General features: G+C 35.4%; 1 protein-coding gene across 9 annotated transcripts in view; it reads left to right on the top strand.

Annotated features, from left to right (window-relative positions):
- Positions 1-15,421, top strand: part of TCF12 (transcription factor 12) — a 376,180-nt gene that overhangs the window by 190,927 nt on the left and 169,832 nt on the right. The window lies entirely within an intron of this gene.

Here is a 15,421-nt window from a genome sequence, read left to right as displayed (position 1 = left end):
ATTCAGCTCATTTTGAGGAGCAAGCATTCAGAGAAAGCATCAGTATCAAAAAAAGAAGTAGTAGTGTTTTAACTGTCAGTTTTGGCAATGTCTTTGTGACATCAGGCATTATATGTTTTCTGCTTTCTGGGCAGAAATGTCTTTCGGAGACATTTGTAATTGACTATTTGTCTTAACAGTCATTTATACGTGTGGCAATAAAAAATATGACAAAGTAGTGATTTTAAGCAGATTTTACTTATGTTGGACAATATGTCTTTTGGCACTATATAATTAAAACTTAATAGTACACTTAGATGTTGGCAGCATTTGTTTTAAGTACTTGGGTTCATATTGGGGATTTTGAAAGTTGTGTTCTGCAATAGTGAAGTTGTACTTTGAAGGATATTACCTGCCACCCAAACCTGATTATTATATTTGGCAAAACCTTTAAGGTTAGCTTTTCTTTTTTTCCCCCCTACTCCCTGCAAAACACCACTGTCTCCCTCCTTTCTTGCTTCCTCATATGAAAGTTTTTAGCTGTTCAATCTGAAATGATAAGCCCAAGTTGTTGGGTTTTTTCCCCCCTCCTACTTTGGATGCCACTCTTTTTTTCTTTAAAAACAGTAATTTTACCTTTTTTGCAGAGCCGGATTAAAAAGAATTTCAGCTTTATGACATGATTTTTCCTTCTTGTTTCTGCTGGGCCTGAGCACATTAGAAAGCTTTGTTTAATCTATTTTAGTTGTCATCATTGGCGTCATGTTAATATGGAAGTTTGTGTAATTGACATTAATTTCATTACTTTATTTGTTAAGGACATGACCTATATTGTGATTTTAGAATTGTCCTTTCAAGACACAGCCATGCTAATCTAAATAGATTACCCAAATCCAAAATCCTGGTGGTCTGCAATTTCTTTATAACTGGTTTTGCTTTGCAAAGTCTTTTTTTAATTACCTTATCCTCCATGAAGTGTTGAGGACACAGTCTGATATTCTAGTGTGGATTTTGCCTAAAGCAGTTACCAGTTTAAAGCCAGAATCATTGAATATGACACAATAGTAAAAACTCTAATGAGCAGTAAACCTTGTGTTTAAAATGACAGTTTGTTTTAACGTAAATGCAAATGAAAACCACATTATTCCAGGTAAAAATCAATATTAAACTGAGAACAAAATAATTATCCTTGCATTTAGCCAGGGAAAACTTTCCAGTTTATCTTTTTAATTTTCTATTGAACTTACCATCAAAGTAAAATAGATGTGACACTCCAAATAATTTCTTTTTGTAGTGTATCTTTTTCCCAAGTAGCATTTAATTTATTATAAATATGGTAGAGCAAGCTCTAGTCAGTGCTGTTGTAATTTCAGATTGAACTAAGCTTTCTTAATTGAGGCTATACTTCTTAGAAGTGAAAAATCAGAACTTACTCCTTTTTATGTTTATGCAATTTACCTTTATTCTTAGCTCACAGATATGATTTTTAAGCCCAGTGGAATTGCATCATTAGCATAGCTTTGAGCCAAGGTGACTGTTAAAGTTGTGGGAAGTAAATGAATTCTGAGAAGTGTGCATGTCAGTCACTTGCTCTGAGCAGCTGTTGACTAAAAATATTTCTGTAATTCAGTTTGAGGTAACATTTTCTTAGTTGGAGCAATTATGAAAATGTGCTTCTTGGTTTCTTCAGTTTACAGATAATTATTACAAATCTTTTAATAGTCTTACATACTCTGTATATAACATCAACATCTAAAATAAATCTGGAAACATTATGAAAACCCAAATTTAGGGGTGCCTGGGTGGCTCAGTCAGTTGAGTGTCTGGCTTCGGCCCAGGTCATGATCTCGTGGTTCATGAGTTCAAGCCCCGCATCAGGCTCTGTGCTGACAGCTCGGAGCCTGGAGCTTACTTTGAATTCTGTATCTCGCTCTCTTTCTGCCCCTCCCTGCTCACACTCTGTTTCTCTCTCAAAAATAAACATTGAAAAAAAACCAAAAAACCCTCAAATTTATAAACAGATTGATCCCTTCACAGTATGAGTGAAAAAATCTGGATTCATCTGAACTACACTGCACTGTTAATATGCAGCTATACATTTTCATTGTAAATTTTAACTATCTAATCTTAAAAATGTTAATTTACCTATAAGGAAGGAGAAAATAACCCTGAAAATATCAGGCAGGTATGTTCAAAAGGATTTCACCGGTCATTGGTAATACCTAATTTACTATACTTCTTCCCTTTATTTTCAGTAAAATGATCACATGAGGTATCTAACAGTTTAAGGAATCTGAATGACAGTAGCTTTGGAAATGAATTTCTCCTAAATTTTAGAGCAGTTCTGTACAGCAACAGGCAATCCTACTTGATGTGAGCTGAAGTAAATGAACTGTTAGATACTCAAATATGTAGGTTTATAGTGCTCGATATAGTGTACGGATAGATTCACTCTTATAGCCTTTTGGTAATTTAAAGGAATTTCAGACTAAAAACCTATGTTGTTAAAGCATGACTGAGACATGCATAGCAGTATGGGAAGCATTCGGAACTGTAGATACCTAATCATCATTACAGGTAATACTTCAGAGTGATGCTGTAAATGATGACTGCTTAGAAACAGTTAAAGCTAATAGGAAAGCAGTAACATATTTCATCATTGCTGTCAACATATAAAAATACCATTAAGAGGGGGGATAGAATCATATGCTAGGGAATATTGTTATTTTTCGTATTATGTTCAACCATAAGCACATTTGCCTGAAGAAATAATGGATTATAAAGTGCCACTGTCTTTCATGATGGAGCTCTCAAACACTTTAATGATTTTGCACATTGCAAAAATGAGAAATTTTGTCTAACAAGGGTTGATAATGATTCAATAATAAACAATTTACTACAGAAAAATGCATTTCTATATTCATTTAGATATTTTGAAGTGTTTTACATAGGAAATAAAGCTATTATGTTGGATCAGTTAGTGTTTCTTTTTAATGAATTCCAGAATTATCCCATTGATTTGTCATTATGGAAAAAGGGCTTTCTTATGTTTCAAGTGAAATAAATACATCCTTTTGGCACATCACTAAGTAATTAGCATCAAACGGTCCTGTACTCTATTATAGGAAAGCTGCAAAGCTTTGACAGTAGCCCTGAATTGCAGTAATATCACCAGATAATCTTATGTATTTCTAGCCTCTTGCGGCTTTAGTCCATTTCTTTACCCTTAGTTCTCTCACTGATTTTAGTAAGATTTGCTTTCCTTTACCTGTTGTTGATTAGGTATATTTTTGGTGATGGTAGGACCAGTTTATTAATTGGATATAGAAATGAATTATTTCAAAAGTTGTCTACCTTCAATTTCCAAGTGATTATGGGATGAGCTACTCTTATCTTTCTACCTCTCCATGTTTTTCAAAGCCTTACTTATTTTGGACTATATGTGTGTATGTTGTCAATGGGAATTTTAAGGCGAGATTATATCACTTCAATATTACTTTTTTTCTGAGACTTTCAGTTGTATTCCTTTCTGAGACTTATTCTGCCTCTAGAGATGTTTTCTTAATATTTTATCTGTTGAAGAGTGAAAGCAGCAAGTGAAGGGTATAGGGGGAAATGTGGGGCCAAGAGGAGATGTAGGTTTTATTCCAGATCCTTAAAATTACCTTTCTGATAGGATATTGCTGGTTGATCTGAAAGGTCATCTGCAGGTCTAGAATTTTATAGTTCTAAAATCTCATGTATCTAATATCTTTTATCCAACCCTGAAAAAGACTTCAACTGGAATTAGAATTGCTATTTTGCAAATGATAAAACTAAGGCACAGGAAAATTAAGTGTTATTTTTCCCCTGAGGGCACAGAACCAATAAGTGGCAAAACTGAATATAGAATCCATGTCTCCTGACTCCCAAGTATTGTTTCCATTAGGCATGTCAGGTATTTGTTCTTTCTATGCTCCCAGGTTTTTACTAGCTCATCGTTTTCCTACACTCTAATTATGGAGACCCTGGTCTGCAGAAATGACCAGGAAAAAATGGTTCTATAGCTATATAACTTTGGGACACATTGTACATCATGTGCCCCTTCTTAAGAGATTCATATTGTGCTTTGGGATATTAAAGTCTCTGGAAACAACAACAACAAAAAAACAGGAGGAAAAGCTTATTTAACTTTGGTCATCTCATCACATCCTAGATTCAGATGACACACAGAAGCCTTCTTGTATAAAGGATCATTAGCCTTTGAGGAACTAGTTTTCCATGAGGCACACACTGAGCAATACTTATAGATTGTTTTATGGGGAAAATAAAAGATAATACATGAAAAGTCTGAAATGTAAAATGGCACAATGTTAATGATATTGCTGTATATATTTTTATCTTATTTTAGACATCTTAGCTAATACAGGTTGGGTTGAGTTGTTCAAATACAGTATTGTTAAGTCTTTTTAGCAGACTTACTTAAATTATAAATAAACCAACTGTCCTTCCTTTCATGTTGGAGTCTGTTTGCTCAGCTCGTCTACCCTTCTTTTTTTTTTTTTTCAAAAAAATTGTTTGTTTATTATGAAAGAGGGGGAGAGAGAGAGAATCCCACGAGTTGCAGAGAGAGAGGGAGTGCAAAACCCAGAGTGGGGCTTGAGCTCACCTGATGCAGAGCTTGAACTCATAAACCATGGTATCATGACCTGAGCTGAAGTGGGACGCTTAACTGACTGAGTCACCCAGGCACCTGTCAGCCCTACCGTTCTTTACCTCAGAGTTTAAGGGGCCCCCTCTAATAGCAGCTACTACATTATTTTCATTTTATTATGGATTCAGTAGGTTTCTATGGGCTTGTCTGGAAATGTAAACCCAACTACACTTTTTTCCTATATATTTGCTCTTTTCAACTCTTCTGTATACTTGATCTTGCCTGCAGTATAATTTCTGATTAATCCAGAGTTCTTCTAGAGTTACAAAAAAATGTAGAATCACCATTTTCAGAATATCAAGGCACAGTAAGTAGAACTCTGGCCTCAAAAGATTTCTAAGTGTGGGGTACCTGGGTGGTTCAGTCGGTTAAGCAGCTGACTCTTCGTTTTGGCTCAGGTCATGCTCTTGCAGTTGGTGGGTTCAAGCCCTACATTGGGCTCTGTGCTCACAGTGCAGAGCCTGCTTGGGATATTCTCTTTTTCTGTTTTTCTCTTCCTCTCCCCCCCCAAAATAAATAAACTTTAAAATAAAAAGATTTATAACTTTGATGTATATGAAATTCCTTCACTAGAATAGTTAATGAAAATGATTAATGTTTAACAATTAATGATTAACAATTAATGATAATTGTGCTTAGGGGAAACAGTGTAGTTTAGTACCTGGTTTGACAGTATTTCATAAGGATGATACTTATGTTTTATTAACTCAAGTCTCAGGAAAGGATATGGATTACATATTCATTGATTTTTATTCTCTGTTCTTTGGCTACTTACAAACAAAATGTTGGCAGTGAGAAACTTGAATAAAAAAATCCTAGTTACCATTGAAGAAACCAAAGCCAAGAAAAATGAAGTGAGTAGTTAAAGAAACCTTGGACCCAACCCTCTTCATTCTAATTTAGCTCATACACTGCTTTTCTCCTACACTGCTTTTTTTCTTTTTTACCTCTGTCGAGCATTTTTTCCACATTCTAGCTCTTAATATCTTTTTCTTCCTCATGCATATCTTTTTCTTCTGCTACCACTTAGACCAGTCTGAATTAACCAGTCTGAATTGTTGAATACATCCCTCTTTCTCCTTCATGTATCCGTTCATGCCTTTTTTTCTGCCTTTTAATGTGTGAAAATAGCATATGGCAGAATATGAAAGTAAGGTTCAGTCTGTCTTTACAGACTTTGCTGTTTTAATGTGGTAGGGGAAATAATTTTGATAATTATTACACATGTTAGAAGGGGAGTGATACAAAGAAGTTTTTACAGAAATTCAGAAGAAATCAAAATAAGGCAGAGCCAGAAGTGAACAGGGAAAGTTTTTTATTGTGGAGTAACATGATCTAGTGTATTAGTCAGGACTCTTTTCCTTACAAATGACAGAAATGAACTTAAACTGTGTTCAATAAAAAGTACTGAGTCACATATTGCAGACAGCTGAAAATAGATTGATTTTAGACATGGCAGATCCAGGTGTTCAAACAATGTCATCAGATCCCTTACTTTACCCTTAAAAGTTTTTGTTGGGAGAATGGGATAAAATTGGAGAGGCAAAATGGGCCAAGAAAGTGGAATACGGAAGGGGGTGCTTCTGTGTCTTACTCTGTACTTGTAGTTCCCTCACTCCATTCTTTGCAAATTGTTGTAAATTGACCCTTCTGGCTCCCATTTTACAGGATACCTTATTCCTTAGTGGTTTGGAATGTTTTCTTTCAATGCAGTTATGTTTGTTTTTTTTTTTAATTTTTTTTTCAACTTTTTAAATTTATTTTTGGGACAGAGAGAGACAGAGCATGAACGGGGGAGGGGCAGAGAGAGAGGGAGACACAGAATCGGAAACAGGCTCCAGGCTCTGAGCCATCAGCCCAGAGCCTGACGCGGGGCTCAAACCCACGGACTGCGAGGTCGTGACCTGGCTGAAGTCGGACGCTTAACCGACTGCGCCACCCAGGCGCCCCATATTTTTTTTTAATAATATTCTGCTCCTAGCAACATTGTCTCTTTCCATATCCCTACTTTGCCTTCACAACCCGAAAAGCAGCCTCTTTTCCATAGTTAAAATGACCTGCTACCCGTTCTTTCAGAAATCATTCTTATGAGCCAAAGATTAGCTAATGTTTTTGTTTGTTTGTTTTTTAGGCCTACCCAGTCTGGGAAAGACCAGGGTAGTTAGTACTTGAAAGAGGTTTCAGAGTTTCAGGAGTACTTCTGTATAGATTCAGATCCCTTTTATCTAAGCATAATTAATCCTGGAATGAATTACTTAGAAGAATTAGTTAGAATTACATAAAAGAAATGCTGAAATTTCAGAAGATAGAGGAAAAAAATGTTTGATTGGGACTTTATTTGAAAAGTAAAACTAATATTAACAAAGCAAACAGTGATTTACATAATCCCCTAGGTCTTAAGTGAACAAAGGATGAATTAATTATTGAGTTTTTTGGTGTAGTTTTTGTCTTCAGAAAATTGTTTGGTAATATAGAAATGTCTTGTACCTGACATTTGAACCTTTTTGATTTTCTCTTTAGTTATTAACAGACTCTAACTCAGGTTCCAATCTGTCAGTGACTTTTGTGTTTAATGAAGTGGTTCTTTGACATCATTTTCAAGGATTTCATGCAATTTTGAGTCTCTTGCGTGAGACTGAACTTTTGATGGATTTCTTTTGTATAGCTTGGTATAGTGGTATATTTACCAAAAGACTGACCAACGACACCATTGACTCTAGCCCGAGATAGCCACACTATCTGCCAGGCCTGTTTCACAGGGATTACATTTTTTTTTAACTTTTGTGGTTATTAGTGAATATTTTCATGAGGTCATAATGTTGGCTTAACTCTGCATCCTTGCATACTGGTAACTCTAGGGACTCCTGTAAGGAGGACCTTTATTTTTGTTTACCCAGTTCCTGTGCTCATTATCACTTGTGTATGTTTTATGATCAGTAGTTATCCTTACTGCTCTGCATAGCTTTATAGTAAGCCAGTGGCATAGATCTGATAAATGGTTCTTCCTTGAATCTTCCCATTGTTTGTGTCTAATTGCAACCAAGTGAAAGTTAACTCTGCCGGTAGTGGGATACATTGCAGGAGGTATGGCTACTTGGTTACTAGAGAACAAAAGAATAATTTTGTTAAAGGAACTTTTGTAAACTTTACAGTTTTCCTAGATGCATGTAATCTGAGATCCACACCGTGGCACGTAGTTAAGAATTTGGGGTGCTATTTGAATAAGGGAAAATCCCGGAACAGCGTTATCAGATCATGCCTCCTATGTGGTAATACTTCAGATTTCATTGCTTATGGTTACAATGATCCCTTTATCATTTACTATTGGTTTTCTGAGTGTTTTGTTAAAAATAAATACTAAAATTCTCATAGAATGGTTGAACTGGAATGGATCTTGAAGGTCATCTAGCTCAGTAGTTCTCAACTGAGAAGGTTGAAAAATACATGGTTATCATAAAGACTGAAAGTAGGAGGAGGTGCAACTGGCATTACCCATACGCTGAAAACTCTGGAGGGTCTTTCAAAATGGAGAGTTAGTACTAGCTTGGTTAGTGTCACACTGTTTTTGCAAGTTTTAATTAACCACCAGATGAAAGGCAATTTTTTAAAAATTTGAAAGCATATCCTGAATTGTTTTGGTTTAAATTGTGGAAACATTGTTTGAAGGTATTTATGGCATTCAGATCCTTCAGTTGTATAGGTTTTGTACCGCATTGCTACAGTACTTAATAAGCTTTGTGTTTTAAGTGAATCTCCTCAAAAGATGGTTGCTTCAGTGTCAGTCCACCGTTTATGTAATCTTCTTCGCATTTCAGTTTCTTTTTTTTTTTTTCTGACAAAATTCAGCCTTTGCTTTTTAAAGCTCACATTTTCTGTGGCTTCCATGATGCGTTTGTTTTGTTTTTGTTATTTGAGATTTTAGGTTTTTATGAACAGCAGCACACGCCTTTCTACCTGTATTTTAGGGCTTTCTGGTGTATATCAGGGTGAGTTTTAATTCTTTCTTCTTGAGAACTTTTTTTTTGTGGCTATTATCATATGTATGGTGTAGTGAAGTATGTAACAATAATCCTTATATTACATACTTGTTTTTCACTTTGAAAATATCTCTGGAGGATTGTCAAACTCCTCAGATGGTATGAAATTTCTAGGGAGTCACAGTTAAATAGGAGTAGGGCACAAGGCTACTTTACTGCAAATTAAATCAATTAGTTAATAGTCATAAATTTTATTAATTTCTGTTACATACTTTTCTACACTGATCCCTGAGATCAGGGGTCAGCAGACCTTTTTGCGAAAAGCCAGATAGTAAATAGTTTAGGGTTTGCAGCCCAGGAGGCAAAATCAATATTATGCAGGTACTTATATAACCATTTAAAAACAAAAAACTATTCTTAGCTCATGGGCTATAAAAGGAACAGTTGGTGGCCTGGATTTGTTCTCCAGGCCTTAGTGTGTTAATCTTATTCCAGATAATGTAACAAAAATACTTTAAACAATAGCAACACTGTCAATTTTTTGAAGAGGTAACATGATATATATGTGTGTGTGTGTGAAATTCTAGGAAACATAACAGGGTTGTTGTGGGTGTGGGTGTGTGTTTTGAATATCCAGACATGGTGATTAGTGCTTGTGGTGCTGGTGAATTATTTCTAAAATTTCTAGGGCTTTATTACCTCTATACAGAATAGTAAGTTGCTCACTAGGTGAGTTATTTTTCTCTTGTTTTTGTCTTTAGATAGGATACTGATAATTGGCTTTTTAGGCACATGTCAGATTTCCTTCATCTGAAATCTTGGTGTTCCCTTAGTTTTCTGTAACTTGAAATTTTTCAGAAAACTCCTTATCATAACGTCAATATAAAATTGTAGCTGTACCGAGTTGAACTATCACACTAGGAGAGGAAAAGGTGAAACTTAGGCAACCCAGTGGAGATGTGGCATTGAGGCAGTTCTACAGAGAGAACTCTGCAGATAGTAGCTGGGAAGAGTCCAAGGGAAGAGTCTCTGATGAGAGGATAGTGTGGCAGTGGCGTAATCATCAAAAAAGTATATTGTTTGTTGCTTTTTTTGAGAGTCTGCACTCTGAATTTGGAAGTCTCTCCAAAGGGTGTGTGGTGAAAATATTATAACATTTTCTAGATGTGTATCCGAACAGTTTTTGTAAAGTAAATGTAAATTACAGATTTTTGTTGCAGTTCATGTAATTTTCATGTAACGTACCTTAATGGTTTGTGTTTGGGAAGTGTTCTGATTTGAAATCCTATTCGTCTTCAATTTCACGCTCTCTTCTGTCAGAAAGGTTTAAAAGAAAATGTAGTGGTGTTTTTGCTAAATGATGATTTTTGTAAATTTTTGCTCAGGTTTGCATACAATGAAATATGCTCCCACCAAAGAATTCGCACCTGTTTTTTTAATTTTCCTTTCATATATGTGCAAAACATTTAGCGACAATATTAAATGCAGAGAGCATTTTTACTCTTGGTATGTGTGTGCATGTACATGCACACATGCACATCTGTATGTTTAGACCAGATGGGAGCACATTAAGTATAGGCTTTTGTTTTATTTCATTTTACAGTAAGATTTCAATCCGGTATCTTTTTAAAAATGTAAGTATTATCTTTAGGTTTTCTTTTTTTATATAAATGTACTTTATTTATTTTTAATGTTTATTTATTTTAAAGAGAGAGAGAGAGAGAGCACCAGCAGGGGATGGTCAGGGAGAGAGGGAGACACAGAATCTGAAGCAGACTTCAGGTTCCAAGCTGTCAGCACAGAGCTGATGCAGGGCTTGAACCTACGAACTGTGAGATTGTGACCTGAGCCGAAGTAAGACACTTGACCAACTGAGCCACCCAGGTACCCCTATCTTCAGGTTTTCTTTGTAAAAAATTGCTTTTAGTTTTTATTTATTTATTTATAGCAATCTCTACACCCAACATGGGACTCGAACCCAAGACCCTGAGATCAAGAGTCTCACACTTTTTTAACTGAGACAGCCAGTCACCTATCTTTAGGTGTCTTACAAAGATCCTAGAAAACATCTTCGGGTACTAGCACAATAGAAGGTGTCTGCTTATAATTTACTTTTTCCCAAGAGATACAGAGGGGATATATGTATATATTCATTCATAATTTTTATGTTGTTATGTGTATTCTCTATGTTTATATTTTTCTTTTTTCTTTAATGTTTATTTTTGAAAGAGAGGCAGAGCATGAGCAGGGGAGGGGCAGACAAAGAGGGAGACACAGAATCCTAAGCAGGCTCCAGTCTCTGAAGTGTTAGCACAGAACCCCGTGTGGGGTCGAACTCACAAACTGTGAGATCATGGCCTGATCATGATTTTACCTTTCCAGTTTACCATGATACACTTGGAAGGAAAAACATGGTCCCAACATACTTATGAAGATGAATTTGTATACCTATTAAAAAAAGGCATTGTGTCTCAACTCCACCAGTAAGGAATTTAATCTAAGGAAGTAACTGAAAATTTACATTAGGAATGTAAAATGGTACAGCCATTATAGAAAACATTCTGACTGTTATAAAACTAAATATGCAATTACTATATAACTTAGCAATTGCACTCTTGAACATTTATCCCAGAGAAATGAAAATTTACACAAATGTTAATAGCACCTTGTTTGGTAATAACCAACAACTGGAAACAGTCCAGATATCCTTCACTGGGTGAATGGTTAAACAACTGATACACTCATACCTTGAAATATTATTCAGCAATAAAAAGGAGTGAATTATTAACCATTGTAAAACTTTAAATTGATCTTGAGTGAATTAGGCTGAGCGGGAAAAAGAGCCACTTTTCAAAAGATTATATATTGTATGATTCCATCTGTATACTACTCTTGAAATGGTAAAATTGTAGAATTAAGAACAGATAGTTGGTTACCAGGAATTAAGGAGACAGGTTGATGTAGTTATAAAAGATGAACACAAGAGATCCTTATAGGCTGATGGAACTGTTCTGTATCATGATTTGCAGTGGCAAATATGTAAACCTACACCTGTGATAGAACTGTATACAATTAAACGTATACATGCGCATTCACACAAATGGAGAAACGCTGGAGAAATCTGAATATGACAAGTAGATTGTGTCAGTGTTGATGGCCTAATTGTGATATGGCAAGATGTGAGAAATATGTAAAGAGTATACAGGATGTTTCCATTATTTCTTTACAACTTGTAAATCTACAGTTATCTCAAAAGAAAAGTTTAATTAAAAATACATATACAGGGGCACTTGGGTGGCTCAGTCCGTTAAACATCCGACTTCGGCTCAGGTCATGATCTCACAGTTCGTGAGTTCAAGCCCTGCGTTGGGCTCTATGCTGACAGCTCAGAGCCTGGAGCCTGCTTCAGATTCTGTGTCTCCCTCTCTCTCTCTCTGCCCCTCCCCTACTCTCTCTCTCTCAAAAATAAAAATTTAAAGAAAAAATACATATACAAATGGATAACTGAATATATAAATAAATAAATTGAAGGAAATTTAAAAGATGTAGGAGTGTGTAGGTTAGGGAATACAGGGGGGAAGAGAAGGGTCATAGTGTGCAGAGATTACTTTTCTAGAAACATTTCTAATAGAAATCTATACCAAAATAGTCCCCCTTGGGGCCTATTAAACCACTGAAAATCCCTGTATTTCTAAAGGAAGAATGGCTCTTGAACTTTTAGTTTTGGGAAACTGTGTAACTGTAATGGTGACACTAGCAAGTGAGAAGAATCTTTTTGTCAACATTTGTCCTTTGCTTTGTGTGCACAGCATGCAGTATTGTACCTGTGGGCAAAGGGAGTGGGAAACATCAAAGGCCAAAAAGCTGTATATGTGTTCTTGAGGACATCTAAAAAGCAAGATAATCTGCATTTCAGAATTGAATATTTATCTTGAAAAATACTGGCACGAGGGCAGCATGTAACACTCGGTGCCTGGGATGCGGGAAAGAGAATAAGTTTGTCAGAGAAAAATATTGGAAGGTCCCAAAGTTAATTTTTTGGTGGTTAAACTTCACCTGGGGCTGGTCCTTGTCTCCCCACCCCTCACCTCCAAGGCAAGGTAGAAACTTGCAACAACAAATTTTGTCTGGATGTATCCTCACTTTTACTTGAATGAGAAATGAGGTTTGAGGATCAGGTTGACTGCTATTTATAATTTCAATTAGATATGAAAAATTCCTCCCCTTCACTTAAAATGCTAATCCTACTTAGGAAACTCTTCTGCAGTTTTCAGATTTTCACTAGTCACAGGAAGCTGGTTCCACAGGAAGAGTTTGAGAATCTAGGTAGGTGAGGCTATTCTGGTGGTCCTTGGGGTTAGGTATTTTAGGCAAACAACTCCTTAGTGGAAGTTCTGGCTTGGAGTCTTTTGTGAGGTAATTGGGTGGAGAAAGGGGGAGGGTTCTTGGAAATGGAGTTGAGAAAAAACATCAGTAGGCTAATTTATAACTTCCCCATGTATTTTAAAAGATTCTACATGATTTGTCAAATTTTCCTAAGCTTTTAAAGAAGTCCTGCTTTTAAATATGTGTGCAAAGAGCTAATAATAAATAAAAGCATACTTTCCTCTGTGTTAAAACTTTTGTGTCATTTGTGAAAAGCAAAGACCGTAATTATGAATCTATTAAAATCATAACTGGTGTATTAGAAACTTAAGGTTTGTGGAAACATTTTTTTAAATGATTAGCATTAGAAATGTGTGAGTCCTTAGGGGCAGATTTTTTTTATATAGTGAAAGCTGAAGTAAAAACAAACCACCCCTTACTTAAAAAGAGGTTTAAGATGAAGTGGCTAAATCTCAAATTTCCCTTTTTGCTTCACTGTGTCAGTTAATCTGGCTGTAGGGTATATTTATCTACTGTGAAGTCCACTGATGCATGCAAAGCTGAGCGAATACAATTTTCCCTAGTGGGTCTTCTTTCTTTGGGCATTTGTAACTCTGCTTCAGTGTGTGGGGTCAGCTGGGGAAAGCTAGGAGGGATAAGATGTCAGCTATTATAAAGGTACTAAGATCTTGTCTTAGGAAGGGAATAGGTCATCTGATCTTCTAAAAAATATATTTCTTATTTCCTATGAGGCAGTGAGTTGGAACCATGCATAATGATCATAATTATTAATATCATAAATAGGACAGTGTTTAATGAATAATTCTGTAATTCTTTGTACTTAGGTTTATGCTTTTCTGTAAGAATATTGGAATTTTTATTTCTCTTAACATAAAGTATCTTAACTTATTCTTATATTTAGTAAATTTGAACCTGTGGCCTAGGTTAACTATTAACTAATTAAACTAGTTTGGATTATTTATTTTAGGCTATTATCATCAGTAGTGTTTTAGGGTTTTTTTGAGATAAACACTGAATACTGTTGTATATCACAAATGAATAGAAATTGTTGTACAAAGCCAGCTTACTTGGCTTTCTACCTTCCTTCATAAAAACTACTAGTTTAAGGTCATGAGATTTATTTAAGTCATTAAATATTCTTATTTAAATAATTTACACATTACCATAAATCACAGTTGTACTTAAGTCAACCATAACGAACTTCCTATTCAATGCAGATATATCTAGGGTATCTAAGAAACATTAATTTGTGAAGGAGCAAAATTAAAGAAGTTAGAATGGCCATCAAGCTGTATATATTTGTAATATATATGTAATATTTAAAAAATCAAGATCCAAATGGTCCTGATATTTCTAATGAGAAAATATATAGATCATTCAGTGTTGTAGGAAACTGGACTGTGGAAATTCAGAAGAAGTTAAAATGACTCATAAATTACCCAGCAAGTTGTAAAGACATAGCTTTCTCAACATGCATACTCATGTTAACATAACAATGTATAATATATCTGATTAATGTCATAATAGATTGCCTTGCAAGATAATGGCTCTAAGGGTCAGTAAAGCACGCAGTAGGAAAGAATTAACATGGTCAATCTAGGCTCCAAAAAAAAAACCACAAGATTTCTGGTTCATCTGCTTATTAAGATTTTATTTTGAAGAATTCTGTTTTAAAGCATTTTAAGTGTACCATAATAAGGGGGAAAAGGAGCTTTCACATGCCTTTGAAAGCCATAGCAGGATAGTGTCACAAATAGTGTGAAACTATATGACACTATAAGAATCTTCTTGGCTAGTGTTAATAGTGTCTAATCTAATGCGTGTGATATTCTCATTTTTAATACAGAATCTAAACAAACACTTAGACACCTGAGAAACTGGAATCATCTTTCCATGGTGCCCATTGCTTAGTTTGTCTAAGACCAGGCTCTCAGGAATCAATTCTTAGGAATTTGATTGAAAGTTTGTTTTTAATTGGGGAAAGTGAGTTCTTTGTGTATAGGAAAGAAAAGAATACAAGAGTAGTAATGTAGCCTGTTGCCTTCTGTCCAGTTCCACAAAACCCTTTAAGAGATTCAGTCTGTCTTTATGGGTTATTTGGGCTGGACTTAGATAGAATGGATGCATTGGCTATTGAAAGCTAAAAATGGCTTTGGTACGTCTTGTACAAGTGAGGAAACTGAGATGTTAAAATTGAGGTACTTTGGAAGCCACACCTTCAGAATATTCCCAACATTTATTGAGTTGTTAAGGGAAAAGGAAAAAAAGAGTTGATGTGATAATAGGAGATTCAAATTGCAGTGTGTGGGTTACTGGGCTAAAATTGTCAACAGAAATATAGAGTTTCACTGAGTGAATAACACATTTATATCCTGTCCCAGGTGCA

This window comes from Acinonyx jubatus, chromosome B3 (assembly GCF_027475565.1).
Source record: "Acinonyx jubatus isolate Ajub_Pintada_27869175 chromosome B3, VMU_Ajub_asm_v1.0, whole genome shotgun sequence".
NCBI lineage: Eukaryota > Metazoa > Chordata > Mammalia > Carnivora > Felidae > Acinonyx > Acinonyx jubatus.
This window is presented reverse-complemented; position numbering and strand designations above follow the sequence as displayed.